At 41.1% G+C, this 12919-nt stretch overlaps 2 pseudogenes; both read left to right on the top strand.

Moving 5' to 3' along the window:
* Positions 1-1991: 1991 nt before the first annotated feature.
* On the top strand, positions 1992-2444 carry LOC110542203 (ubiquitin-conjugating enzyme E2 N-like; annotated as a pseudogene).
* A 3729-nt stretch (positions 2445-6173) lies between these two features.
* Positions 6174-7583, top strand: LOC110542208 (mitogen-activated protein kinase 8-like; annotated as a pseudogene).
* Positions 7584-12919: the final 5336 nt, after the last annotated feature.

Genomic DNA, 12919 nt, shown 5'->3' with positions numbered 1-12919 from the left:
TCTATGTAACTGTTAAAATTGTGGAGGAGTCATTTTTAAAATTTGTCCTTATTATTTTTAATTTACTTTAAAAAGCAGATTTTCTTATGACATTTTCATATATATTTCATTTTGGTTGACCTCTCACATCCCCCCTTCATAGCCTTGTTCTCCATCTCTAACTAAACCTTTCCATTCACAGTCCTAGACCCCTTCTTTTTTAATTTATCTTTTTTATTATTATAATTTATTCACTTTGTATACCAGCTGTAGCCCCTCCTAATCCCACTCTCCAAATCTCATCCTCCCTCCCTTTTCTCTCTCTAAGCCCCTCCCTTAGTTCACTGTTAGGGGAAGTCCTCCTCCCCTTCCCTCTGACCATAGTCTATCAGGTCTCATCAGACTGGCTGCATTGTCTTCCTCTGTGACCCAGTAAGGCTGCTCCCCCTTCAGGGGGAGGTGATCAAAGAGCCAGCCACTGAGTTCATGTCAGAGATAGCCCCTGCTCCCCTTACTAGGGAACCCACTTGGAGACTGAGCTGCCATGGGCTACATCTGTGCAGGGGTTCTAGGTTATCTCCATGAATGGTCCTTGGTTGGAGTATCAGTCTCAGAAAAGACCCCTGGGCCCAGATTTTTTGGTTCTGTTGCTCTCCTTGTGGAACTCCTGTCGTCTCCAGGTCTTTCTATCTCTTGCTTCTTTCATAAGATTCCTTGCACTCTGCCCAAGTTTGGTTATGAGTCTCAGCATCTGCTTTGATACCCTGCAGGGTAGAGTCTTTCAGAGGCCCTCTGTGGCAGGCTCCTGTCCTGTTCCCTGTTTTCTCCCACTTCCAATATCTATCCCATTTGCTTTCTGAGTGAGGATTGAGCATCTTCCCTAAGGTCCTTTTTCTTGTTTAGCTTCTTTAGGAGTATAGATTTTAGTATGTTTATCTTATAATATATGACTAACATTCTTCTTAAAATTAACAAATATTTAAATAAGTATTTAAATGGAAAGAATGTGTTTTGATGAACATGCAATGGCTATCTTAAAAAACTGAGACCCTCTTCCTGAGGGAGGAGCAGCCTTGCCAGGCCACAGAGGAGGACAATGCAGCTAGTCCTGATGAGACCTGATAAGCTAGGGTGAGATGGAAGGGGAGGAGGACCTCCCCTATCAGTGGATTTGGAGAAGGTCATGGGAGGAGATGAGGGAGGGAGGGTGGGATTGGGAAGAAATGAGGGAGGGGGATACAACTGGGATACAAAGTAAATAAACTGTAATTAATATAAAAAATAAAAAATTTAATCAGGAAACAACCTAGGAACCTGCCACAGAAGGCCTATGAAAAGCTCTGCCCTACAGACTATCAATGTAGATGCTGAGACTTATGGCCAACTGTTGGGCAGAGTGCATGGAATCTTATGTAAGAAGTGGGAAATAGTAAGATCTTGAAAGGACAGGAGCTCCACAAGGAGAGCAACAGAACCAGAAAATTTGAACACAGGGGTCTTCCCAGAGACTCATACTCCAACAAAGTACCAGGGATGGAGATAACCTAGAACCCCTGCACAGGTGTAGCCCATGGCAATTTAGTGTCCAAGTGGGTTTCATAGTAATGGGAAGAGGGACTGTCTCTGACATAAACTGATTGGCCTGCTCTTTGATCACCTCCCCCTGAGGGAGGAGCAGCCTTGCCAGGCCACTGAAGATGACAATGCACCACTCCTGATGAGATCTGATAGACTAAGATCAGAAGGAAGGAGAGGAGGACCTCCCCTATCAGTGAACTTGGGGAGGGGCATGTGTGAAGAAGGGGGAGGAAGAGTGGGATTGGGAGGGAATGAGGGAGGGGCTAATGGGAGGATACAAAGTGAATAAAGTGTAATTAATAAAATAAAAGAAAATAAAAAGAAAAAAATTAAAAAAAAAAAAAAAAAACAAAACCTGAGACCCGACATCCACTCATGTATGAGGCTAGTGGAGCCAGAGACAAGAGCAGAAACGGAACTTGAGATCTGACAAGATGGCTGGGCTGCCCTTCAGGATCATCAAGGAAACCCAGCGTTTGCTGGTAGAAACCAGTTCCTAGCATTAAAGCTGAACCAGATGAAAGCAACGCCCGTTATTTTCCATTGCTGGGCTCTGGGATTCCCCCTTTGAGGGAGGGACTTTTAAACTTAAACTATTCCTTCCAGAAGAATACCCAAAGGCAGCACCTGAAGTATGTTTCATGACCAAAATTTATCATCCTAATGCAGACAAGTTGGGAAGAATATGTTTAGATATTTTGTAAGATAAGTGGTCTCCAGCACTGCAGATCCACACAGTCCTGCTATCAATCCAGGCTTTGTTCAGTGCTCCTAATCCGGATGATCCATTAGCAAATGATGTAGCCGAGCAGTGGAAGACCAATGAAGCCCAAGCCGTAGGAACAGCCAGAGCGTGAGCTAGGCTATATGCCAAGAAGAATATCTAATTCGGTCAGAGCATCAAGTGCATATCACTTCTGTTCTGCCAAGATTTCTTCCCTTTTTTTTTTTTTTTTTTTTTTGTTTGCATTTAATGGACATCGTCTTAGAGCCATTACAGAATAAAAGCCCAGGCATCTTCATCTTTGGTGAGTACATGCACTTTAGCAAATCTATGTCATCTGGGTTGTGGTGACATGTTGAAGAGCAGTGACTCTGCTTTGAACTCACCTCCCCACCGTGGTTTGAGTACAAAGCACTGTGAATGACAGCAGTCGTCAGGGTTAGCTGACAGAGCTGTGGGTGTTTTTATTTTATTCTTTGGTGGGGGGAGTAGTTTAATTTTATGGCCTCCTTTCCCTGTCCCCATCTTAAGGGATCTAATTGCAGTGGTTAAACACAGCCAGCCAGTTTTTAAGAGTATGCTCTCTAACCATGTCTAGCCTTAGACTCTGTAGGTGGACAAGCTTCATTGTCTGAACCAAAATGGGACATTAAATAAACATCACAGCCCTCACTAATATTGTGACTTTGCTGTCAAGTGTAGATTCTCCATCCTCAGCTCCCTACCCCCCACTCTAAAGAAGAAGAAGAAAGCTTGTGACCATTTTTTATGGTTTGTCTGGAAACTTCTGTAAATCTAATGTTTTAGTAAGATATTTTTTGTTATTCTACTTTGCCTTTGTACAGTTTATTTCATTTTTTTTCCCGATGTGACAATCGTATTTAAAATTAAAATAGATGGAGCATTCTGTTTTTAGAGCATTCTGTCCTCTCCATCTGACAAAATGGCAAGAGGAGAGTGATACCAGTTTGTTTCATTGATGTAGATTTGTGTGAGGATTTTACTGAGTGTGTGTAAACTCATCCTGAGCATGCATGAAGCATCAGTAGCTGCTTTTTTTTAATCTCCTAGAAATTGGAAATAAATATTACTTGATTTGATTAGATGAAAAAAAAACTGAGACCCTAAATATAATATGAAATAAAATTAATATTATTTTATTTTATGAAGTTAAGAGGAAAGTTTGATATGGAATATGCCGAAGTGTCAATGTTAATGATAGCTTGGTAGCTGATTGCTTACAGTCACTATTTTCTTCTATCTTTAAAAAATATCATTTTTCTCAGAATATATTCAAAATATATTGTATGAAATTTCCAATAATAAGTAAAAAACATCAAAAGCATTTCCATTTTTCTTTGTATTTATTTTTATTACCTAAAAATATTTTTTTCATTCTAAAAAAATTTTCCTAGAGCACCTTTATGGATTAGTAAGTATCAGACCTAGGTATCAGTAAGTATCCATAAGCATCAGTACTGGAGAATGGAAGCAAGAATCTTCAATGGATTCTAACAAGAAGCTGGAGAATGAGGACTGTGTTTAGTAAGTTGAACTTTCCAATTAGATAAATTCTCCATATACTTTCAGTGCCATCTAAAATGAACATATTGAAGAGAAATGGATTGGTCACTCACTACCTACTCTAAATAAACACACACTGTGATACTTTAAAACATAAATGATGGTAACAGCTCCCGGACAGGCTATGTAGTCAATTGTCTCAGTTGCTCTCCTTCAATTCCTAAGAGTAATAAGGTATTTCATCAAGAGCACAGAGAATTGCTGAGCACTTGTACACACACACACACACACACACACACACACACACACACACCTACCTCAGCTACAGGCCTGACCTGAACTTCATGCTCAGGCTGCCCAGCTCTCAGAAACTTCTTAGCTCCCCTCTAGGAGATCCAGTGCACTCTCACTGGCAGCAAAGAGAAAAGTCAAGCCTGTCTTTAACCTTCTAAACTTACCGGCTTCAGAAACACAGGTGTGAAGACCACTCCGCACACCACAGAGAAGACACAGTGGACTGGAAACCAAGCTTTCAGCTAGAGAAAACTATTAAAGATGCACCAGCTTCCCGAGTTCCGTCTGACTCCCTCCAGGACAGAGGCCCTAGGGCAGAGGTCCCTAAAGTTCAGCATTGGGGAGAATCACCCAGGGAACTTGTTAAAGAGTGCAGCTCCAGAGACACTCGTGGTGTTGAGGTTGTTGGGCAGGCGTTTCTGAGGGCAGATTTTGAGAAAACACTGTCCTTGGGAAGAGCGGCAGCTTGCCTGTAAATGTGGGTCCCAGAGGAGATGAAGACACCTTCGCGGCCACAGTCAGGTTTCCCCCGGCTAGGTCATGGTTGGGAAAGGTTTTCCAAAATGAAAATGTTCCTTTGGTTTGTTGCTTAGAAAATTAATTTCCCTTTACACCAAAAATCTAGATAATATAGACATGAGAACAACTTTTCTATTGTTGGTTTACTAACCCTGCAAAGTGGTTATTTGTTAACAAAAAACTTTTATGTGAGTGGAATTTCACAGTGCCTGTTTTCTATAATAATTTAATGTGGTTACGTTTGTATTTCCAAGTCTCTACATATCATTACACTTAAAGGCTAAAAACGGTAAAACCTGGATGTGATAGTCTCAAGTACTCAGGAGCTCCGGAAACTGTAGCCACGGTTGTGGTGGCAAGCCCTTCACGCTGTTGAAAGGGCGTGCGGAAGAATGTTATGGAGCGGGGATCAGCACAGTTTTCGAATGTTAACAGAGAGGTGGTAACTATTTTAGGCTGTGTGAGCCAGATGACTGTCTTGAAAATACCCCATGTCCACTAATGTCAAGTGGTATGAGGCATTGAAAAGAAGGAAGTATGGCCATGGCGCAATAAACCAATGGGAAGACAGTGTTCCTTCTCCTACCCACAGCCTGGGTTACCCATTGCTTCACTCCTGCCATTTTGAATTAGTTTGGTATGTTCTAAAATGTCTTTAAGGGATATATAGCGAATAAAATTTTAACTGGTTCTTTTTATATGTTGCATGATACTGTATGTATGTAATTTTTTTACTTTCACTGCTAAATAAAAATGCATGGATACATTAAAATTATTATGGAAACTGAAAAAAGTTTAAAACATTTGTTCAGTTATCTCCTCTTGAATTAACGCAAAGATTCAGCACGAAATTTTACTAGAGACTGTACGAGGCTTTAAAATCACCTGTTTTGCCAACTGCCTGAAAAATGCTAAAAAGATCAGCATTTCAAAATTTAGAGATGATCAGCAAGCAAAAGGGCTTGAAATTTGTGGTCTGAGTTAAATTTCCAGATTCACGGAGTATATAGAGGAGCAACTCCCTGGAATTAACCTTTGACCTCCACAGGCATCCATGGCCAGTGCACATCTGGACAAGCACACTCAACTTGACACAAGCCAGAACCCCCAGAGAGGAAGGAGCCTCAGTGGAGGAAATGCTTCCATGAGGCCCAGACTTAAGGCAATTTTTTTTTTTATTAATGAGCAATGGGGGAAAGATCAGCCCATTGTGGGTGGTGCCATCCTTGGGTTGGTGGTCCTAGGTTCTATAAAAAAAAGCAGGCAGAGCAAGCCAATAAGCAGCACCCCTTTGTGGCTTCTGTATCAGCTCCTGCCTTCAGGTTCCTGCCCTCTTGAGTTCCTACCATGACTTCCTTTGGTGATGAACAGCAATGTGGAAAGTGTAAGACAAATAGACCCTTACCTCTCCAACTTGCTTTTTGCAACAATAGAAACTTTAACTAAGACACTATCAATTAATCAACAATAAAAAAATTATTTTGGTTAGTCAGCGGAGCGGCCGAGGCCGGACTTTATGGCTGGATTGTGGAGTGGAGCCGCAAGCAGGGCTGAGTAGCGGCCCCGGCCACCGTAGGACGGCGCCGCTCTCCGCTACGGGCTTCCCGGTCGCCGTTGGCTGCACTGCTGGCCTCGGTAGATCTTTGGATGAAGCCATTAAACTGACTGCTTGCCATCATGAGCAGAAGCAAACGCGACAACAATTTTTATAGTGTAGAGATTGGAGACTCTACCTTCACAGTCCTAAAACGATACCAGAATTTAAAGCCAATAGGCTCAGGGGCTCAAGGAATAGTGTGTGCAGCTTATGATGCCATTCTTGAAAGAAATGTTGCAATCAAGAAGCTCAGCCGGCGCTTCAGAATCAAACTCATGCTAAGCGAGCCTACCGCGAACTAGTTCTTATGAAATGTGTTAATCACAAAAATATAATTGGGCTTTTGAATGTTTTCACGCCACAGAAATCCCTAGAAAAATTCCAAGATGTTCACATAGTCATGAAGCTCATGGATGCAAACCTTTGCCAAGTGATTCAGATGGAGTTAGATCATGAAAGAATGTCCTACCTTCTCTATCAAATGCTGTGTGGAATCAAGCACCTTCACTCTGCTGGAATTATTCATCGGGACTTAAAGCCTAGTAATATAGTAGTCAAATCAGACTACTCTTTGAAGATCCTTGATTTCGGACTGGCAAGGACTGCAGGGACGAGTTTTATGATGACTCCTTATGTGGTAACTCGCTACTACAGACCACCAGAGGTCATCCTTGGCATGGGCTACAAGGAGAACTTTGACATTTGGTCAGTTGGGTGCATCATGGGAGAAATGATCAAAGGTGGTGGTTTGTTCCCAGGTACAGATCATATTGATCAATGGAATAAAGTTATTGAACAGCTAGGAACACCTTGTCCCGAGTTTATGAAGAAGCTACAACCAACAGTAAGGACTTATGTGGAAAACAGACCTAAATATGCTGAATATAGTTTTGAGAAACTATTCCCAGACGTGCTTTTCCCAGCTGACTCAGAGCATAACAAACTTAAAGCATGTCAGGCAAGAGATTTGTTATCCAAAATGCTAGTAATAGATGCATCCAAAAGGATCTCTGTAGATGAAGCTCTCCAGCACCCATACATCAACGTCTGGGATGATCCTTCAGAAGCAGAAGCCCCACCACCAAGGATCCCTGACAAGCAGTTAGATGAGAGGGAGCACACAGTAGAGGAGTGGAAAGAACTGATATACAAGGAGGAAATGGACTTGGAAGAACGAACTAAGAATGGAGTCATAAGAGGGCAGCCATCTCCTTTAGCACAGGTGCAGCAGTGATCAATGGCTCTCAGCATCCATTGTCTTCACCGTCTGTCAATGACATGTCTTCAATGTCCACAGATCTGACTTTGGCCTCGGATACAGACAGCAGTCTAGATGCATCAGCCAGACCTCTGGGCTGTTGTAGATGACTACTTGGGACTTGGGAGGGAGGGAGAGGTGGGGAATTGGTTAGTCATTGATAGAACTGCTTTTGAAACAATTCAGTGGTCATATTTTTGAGTGATTTTTTTCAGAAAATGTAGAATTCATTTTGTAGTAAAGTAGTTTATTTTTTTTAAATTTCAAGTGTTGTAATTTAAAACCTAAGTTGTGTTTTTAAACAGCAACAAAACTGTATTGTATTTTTGCTGTAATTAACTGTATAATGTAAACCTAATTATTTTATCATGGTTTAAAGTTTTGCATATTTGCTTTATCTTATGCTGCTGATTTTTTTATGGAATTTGTAAGATTTTTGTTTATCAAAGCAACTATTAAGTGGTGACTTGCATATATCATGAATTATTTAAGATGTTTAAAAAATTATTTTATTGAATTTTAATTAGTATGTAAACCATTAGTTTTTTAATGGATTTTTCAAACTTACCTTGTTTTTGTTGACTCTCCTTCCTCACTCTTCAGCATCCTCTCCCCCCACTTTGTACCTTTCTATCACATACCCTCTTTTTTATTTTCATGTCCTGCATTTTATTACTTTCCTTAAAATGTTCTTAAAACTTCTTTTCCCTGTCGTATGGCCCCTTTCTAGTTTATTAGCTATAACCAGACTCACGACTACACACACACACACACACACACACACACACACACACACACATACAGGGGGGTGGAAAGGGGAAGAGACAGAAAAAAGAGGCACACACAGAGAGAGATAGAGGCAGAGAGACACACAACACAGAGAAAGAGAGACATGAATGAGAACATGAAGAATTTGTCTTTCTGAATCTGGAACATTTTGCCATATAACAACTTCTACATCTATCCATGTTAGCAAGTTTCATAATTTCATTTTTGTGGGTGAATAGAGATTCCTTGTTTACATGTAGCACATTCTCATCATTGCCGATCTGATGGTGGACATCTAGGCTGGTTCCATTTTCTTGCTACTGGGCCTGTTCTGAGACAGTTGGACCCTCTGCTTGCTCGCTCCAGCTGGCTTGCTTCCCAGCAGAGCAACTGGACGCGCCGAGTCCAGCCGCAGTCCCACGGCCTCTGCCTGGCAATAGCGTGGCATACAGCAGTTACACAGAAGCTTTACAAATCAGCAAATAAGTGAATGATGAGTAAAGGCAATGAATAAAACGCGATTGCTCTCACTCCCCCAGTCTGTCTCGTTTTGCTCATTTTGACAGTGAGTGGAATTGATTTCTAAAGGTTCTCCACACTGATTTTTGTGGTTATAGTTTATTTTCATGATCTCTGCATAAATACCAACTATAATTGTGGGTCACAGCTGACAATGCCAGCTGATATTCATTGTTCTATTGCTGTGAGGAGACATCATGACTACGGCAGCTCTTATAAAGGAAAGCACTTAACTGGGGCCGGATTACAGTTCAGAGATTTAGTCCATTGTCCTCATGGTGGGAAGCATGGTGGCATCCAGGCAGACGTGGCTCTGGAGAGGTAACTGAGAGCTCTACACCTAGACTGGCAGGAAGAATGAGACACTGGGCCTGGCTTGAGCGTTTGAAACCCCCAAGCCCAACCCCCAGTGATACACTGCCTCCAACAAGGCCACGCCTTCTAATTCCTGTCAAGTAGTGACCAAACATTCAAATATGAGCCTTATTCAAACCACCACACATGCCAACACGGTAGAAGATCTCACGAGACCACACTCCAAAGGTGAGGACCTACAGACAATTAATTGCTGCTGAGAAAGTTTTGTCCAGGGATGAGCCCTCCGAGAGCGCGTCTAATACCAAGCGCTTATCTTTGATCACTTGTGCATACTATCTCAGTCAGTTGTATCTGTATGTATGATATACAACGTGTGTAACAATAATTAAAGAAGAGGAGGTAATGAACTTGAGAGGGAATTGGGGAAGAACCACGGGAAGAGTTGGAGGAAAGTAGAAGGAGTTGGAAATGATGTTAATCCAGTGCCCATATATAAAATCTCAAAAGGTAAAGAATTTAATTTAAAAAAATTAAGTATGTAGTCCTCAACATTCACATGTATGTTTCAGTTCCTAAAAATAATAACATATGCTTCATTAAGGTGTGTTAAAAATAAAAAAGAGAAAAAAGTCTTCACATATATTCAAGTTTTTCTCTAATAAGAAGAAATTCTCTTCTATGGCAAGTGTTTGTGTTCCCCATGGACTAGTAGCGGCTCTTCTCTCAGTTCCAGACTGAACGTGGGAAGGAAGCCCACATGCTATGGGGCCCACTGTGAAAGGGCATTACTATGGTCCAAAGGCATCTATGCTTTCACTTTGAAGTTGGTGCATCTGGATTTGAAACTCGAGAAATCGCTGCACCATTCTCAAACTCAGTAAATCTGGACGAATATTATCCACCTCAAGAATTGTTATGATGGGTAAAAAAGGACATGGCTACAAAATTTGAATAAGTGAATGAGTCTGCAAATAATTAAATATGTATCTATATTCTCAAAGGGGCTGGCTGTCTTTGTATCTAGCAAATATTCATGTCCACAGGGATAAAAAGGAAACAGTGATTGCTCCCTAATTGTCTCTCACCAGAAACTGTGTCAGTGGTCTCCTGGGTCACACCCTGACTGTTAAAGAGGACCCTTCTTTAACAGCCTTGGAGCTGGTGAAAAGAGAAAAGTGTGCCTCTTCCTGGTATTAAGTGTGTTATCATGACTTCTCTGTCCACGCTGGCTCTAAGTCTTTTGAAGAACACAGTAACAAATTCATGGAGCTAGCAACATTTGAGTATCTCTCACTGAGTTTGGTAAGGGCAGTATTTGGAAGGTTCTACCCAAGAACATCAGTGTGTGTGTGTGTGTGTGTGTGTGTGTGTGTGTGTGCGTGTGTTCTCTATAGCTGGTCCTCAAGGCCTGGGGAAGAAGTTTGGGGTAGAGAGATTGATCAGTGATTCAAATCATAAGCATTTGTAACACTAGTTACATTTAAATTTAAAATACATGTGGGTGTGTTAATGGTTAGTTATAAAATCTTGCAGATGATTAACATAATCATACAAGGAAAATGTTGTGAATCTCAAGTAACCTCAGCAAATATAAAATTAATTTTTTAAAGCTTATATTTCTCTGCCTAGTAAAATATTTTACCATTATTTCTCACTTGTTATTGAGTATTTGGTCTGCATCCCCGCTGTAAGAACATCAAAAATTAATAATGTACATTTGTGGGTAGTTACAACACATCTATGTGTAATTTTCTACGACATGCTTTCACCACGGCCTTTTACACATTTACTTTATGACCACGTATTGCTTCCAGTGGATTTGTGTTGGTCTTAAGCTTTTCACTATTAATGAAAACTAGATAGTCCGTTAAGGAAATTGGCCACGAGGCTAGAAAGGTGGTTCGGTAGTTAACAGCACTTGCTGATTTTCCCGAGGACTTGAGTTTGATTCCTAGTACCCACATGAGATGGTTTACAGCCACCTGTAACTCCAGCTGCAGAGGACCCAACACTCTCTTCTAATTCCCACAGGCACTGTGATTATGTGACATGCATACAGAGGTGCACATACAAATGGAAAGAAATAAAACCTTTTGTATTGGCCAGGATATTATCTCCTTTGGTCCTGGATACCAGGACATTTCATTTCTCAGTTATCTACCTTTGTAAGTCAAGCAGTGGACATCTTAAAATGTCTGCCTACCTCAATGGTCTTATTAAAGCTTTTTGGAAGGCATCAATCCAGTGTCCTTCTTAATGAGGAGTGAGTGTCTATTCTATCACTGTGTGCTGTTCTAGAACTGATCAAGCGTAATGGTTGAGAGCATGGATTTATAATTACACTGGTCTGGGATTAAATGCCCTCCAGTCTTTTTCATGGTACATGGGCTTAAGTAAATTACTTATACTCTGTCTGCCTTAGTTTTCAATTGGTTAAGCTAAAAACATGTATTTAAAATTTTTAAACTTTATTTTATGTGTATGGGCTTTTCTCCTGAATGTATGTCTATGACCACATGCATGCCTGGTGCCTGAAGAGGCTAAAAATGGTGTTGAGCCCCTTAAGACTAGAGTTACTGACAGTTGTGAGCGTCCATGTGCTACTGGACTCAACCCAGGTCCTCTGGAAGAGCAGGCCAGTGCTTTTATCCTTTGGGTCATCTTTCTGGCCCTCATGTCTTTTTTGTAGTCATGTTAAGCTATTATAGAAGCTGTATGTCATAGAAGCTGGTCTGTACTATGCAATGGTATATGATTAATAAATGGTTGCAATTTATTAATATTATTCATCTCATCAACAAGGCACAAATCTCGAATTCACAGATTTTTTTTTGTACTGAACCTTAAATTCTCTGAACATTTCCTGGAATTCTTGAGTGCTATCAGGCAGCAATTGCAATCTTACTGAGGATGTGATTGCTGAAGGCTTTCCGGTGGGAAGAATACAGTTTTTGAAAAGAGACCTGGGGCTGAACCACAAATTCACTACAGGCTACTGCCGTAATACTGTGCAAGAAGAAAGACCTGGTGTTCTTTCTGGAATGAGGCTCAGAACACATCTCGAGAGCTTTGAGGAACAAGTGAGTAGGACTTTAATAGAACTTAGTGTAAATCAAGGGTTTATGTTTTATCAGTGCAGCTGTTTCTAAGGCTCAATTCTGTGGCAATCACCTGAGCCAAAACTGAGAAGATGGCTCTCTGAAGTCTCTGGTTTTGTTCTGTCTGTAACCTCTGCCTCCCTCTCCGTTCCGCTCACTTTGAGAAAAGCAGGTCCCTTGTTTTTCCACTCAAACCCACCAAATCTAATCCATCTCAGTATCAATGTGGTTCATAAGCCTGTCTCTCCCTCCAGGGAATATTTCCTCTAAACTTAATCTTTTCTTGGAATTTAAAAATCTTTGTTCTGCCAGGCCACAGAGGAAGACAATGCAGCCAGTCCTGATGAGACCTGATAGGTTAGGGTAAGAGAGAAGGGGAGGAGGACCTTTCCTATCAGTGGACAAGGGGAGGGGCATAGGAGAAGGAGGAAGAGAGGAAGGGAGGGAAGAAGGGAGGGAGGGAGGAAGAGAGGGAGGGAGGGAAGGAAGGAGGAAGGGAATGGTAACTGACGATGAAGAAAGCCACAGCCAGGATACAGAGTGAATATATTGTAATAAATAATTAATAAAAAATTAAAAAGTGAATAAAATAAAAAAATCTTTGTTCTTTTGCTTCAAAGATTTTTTTTAATAGCATCCTACTGAAGATGGTGTTTGGGGGTAAGATTGGGGAGACTCGAGGCTACAGTGAACATTACACTCCATAGGTGTGGTTTTCCATGTTTCCCTGAGGGAGAAAACCG

Source organism: Meriones unguiculatus, chromosome 8, assembly GCF_030254825.1.
Source record: "Meriones unguiculatus strain TT.TT164.6M chromosome 8, Bangor_MerUng_6.1, whole genome shotgun sequence".
In the NCBI taxonomy this organism is placed as follows: domain Eukaryota; kingdom Metazoa; phylum Chordata; class Mammalia; order Rodentia; family Muridae; genus Meriones; species Meriones unguiculatus.
Note: the sequence above shows the minus strand (reverse complement) of the source record. Positions and strands in the feature narration are given on the sequence as shown.